Consider the following 2,500-nt stretch of genomic DNA (forward strand, 5'->3'; position numbering starts at 1 on the left):
ATAATACAATGTAACATGAATAAATAACTAGTAAATAGCATCAATGCTATTGCACCCTCTGTCCCCCAGCCTGGCTCCGCCACTGGCCATCTCATCCATTTCGTCAATGCGAGGTCCCACAAGACCTCGGAAATCAATCGTTCACGATATGCCAATACCATCAGCCACTTCGATTTCGTCAAGATCAACGACATGTCTTTCAGGAGAGCACTGCGTAGATCCTGTCATCTGGTTCAACATGAACCGATATGATCTTTTACTTTATTTCAACATGTACAACTCAGCACATTAGTCAGTATATGCATCTATATAATATTAGCCAACCTAATATGTGTGTACTGAAAACGTTTTAACTGATCTTCATGAAAGTTGACAGAAGCACGTGTGTGTGTGTGTGTGTGTGTGTGTGTGTATGCACGCGTACCTCGTTTGCGTGTCCATATTTATGCATAGGATGCATATTGATAATGAATACATGCGTATGACTTTTCGTAGATGTACACCCCTGTCTGTGGCTGTGCGATGAATATTCAAAATAATCCTTGAGTAAACCTGTTATCACACACTTCCTGACCCTGCGCTCTCCGTATGTTGAGCATTTTTTTTTTTTTTCTAGGTGGAGTGTGAAACGTTCAGGCACGAGTAAAAGTGTTGACCCACGCTACATTTCTCAAAACGTCAATATGACTTTTTTCTGACGAGAACATGATATATTTCCATATGCAGTATTTAGCCTACTGTGAGGTAATTTCCTAGAATAAATTTAAAAAGTTGCTAGACAGAAATCTTGCATTTAGTATCATAAAAAACCCTTGGTGGATCAAACCCTTTGCTCATGACTGTACATGGTAATATTTACGTTCTTGAAATTACCAGTATTTTCACGAATTTAATGAAAGATTACATGAGTTCTTTGAATATGTACAATGAAGTTAACGAGTACTGACAGATTATGTAGACAAGGTCAGTTATGTATTAGGTAATGAAGAACTTTCCCAACTATTTCATAATACTGGTGTTATTATTTAAGCATGAAAGGTAAATTTGTGATTGTATAATCTAACAACACTTAGTGTTTACTAGGCAAAGGAATTTTCATAAATTTCTCGAGGACTCATTTACCATTGCTATTATTGTGGAATATGTATATATATATATATATATATATATATATATATATATATATATATATACGTGTGTGTATATATATGTATATATATATTGAAACGGGAGAAGCGTAAACACCAGACTCAAAGTGGGAAGTTTAATGCCCGACGTTTCGGTCCTAGCCTTAGGACCGTCTTCAGGGGTGTGAAAATATACAGTACTCAAATGAATTTTACTAAGAGCCTTATTCGTCGAAGACCATAGTTGAGTCAATAAATTCATCTGTAGACGTTAGTAGTGTACCAGAGATTACAAAGGAAGAAGTAGAATTTAATCTAGAATTACGAAACGAGGAAAAGCACCTGCGGAAAATGGTATATCGATAGATCTGTTGAAAGACGCAGGGAAAGAAGTTCATATTAGGTTGGCTCAGTTGTACACCCCAGTGATTACGTCAAAAAAGCGTTCCTGAATCGTGGTGCAATGCTATAGTTATTCTGCCTCATAAAAAAGGAGACCAGAAGGACCTTAGTAACTATCGATCGATTAGCTTGCTATCAAATGTATATAAAGTATTCTGCAAGATCCTTATAAATAGACAAGATCAAGTTTTAGATAGAAATCAACCGAGAGAAAAGGCAGGCTAGAGCGGATACTCGACTCTAGACTATTTGCAGGCGATAAACCAAATAATCGAGAAAACGACAGAATACAATATACCTCTCTTTTTAGCTTTTGCAGATTACGAGAAGGCTTTTGGCTCGTTAGAACAAATAGCAATACTAAACTCGCCACGCAATCAGGGTACAAACGAACAGATCGTAAAAGTTTTAGAAATTTTTTATGCGAAAGGTACCTCTATAATTCGACTACATAAAGATACAGAAAAGATCAAGGTCGAGAAAGGAGTACGATAAGGTGATACAATTTCATCCAAATTATTTACATCTTTGGAAGAGATTTTCAGAAGGTTGAGTTGGGAAGAGAAAGGTTTGAAGATTAATGGCAAATATTTGAACCACCTAAGATTTGCGGATGACATTATTCTTATTTCGGAAAGAGCAGAAGACTTACAAGATATGCTGAGTGGTCTGAACAAGGAAAGTCTCAAAGTAGGTTTAAAAATGAATAAGAGTAAAACCAAAGTAATGTTGAACACCGAAGCTGAAAGCAGAGAGATTATAATCGATGGTGAGAATCTTGAGGAAGTTGAAGAGTATAATTATTTAGTCCAGATGGTGAAAAGTGACGAAAGATCATGACAGTGAAATAAAGAGACGTATTACAATTAGTTTGAAAGTATTTGGTAAATATAATAAAATCCTGAGAGGTTCTCTACCTTTGTTTGAAACGTTAAGTTTACAATCAATGCATTCTGTCAGCAATAATCTAC

This window comes from Oratosquilla oratoria, chromosome 10, assembly GCF_046742065.1.
Source record: "Oratosquilla oratoria isolate Oo_2021 chromosome 10, ASM4674206v1, whole genome shotgun sequence".
NCBI lineage: Eukaryota > Metazoa > Arthropoda > Malacostraca > Stomatopoda > Squillidae > Oratosquilla > Oratosquilla oratoria.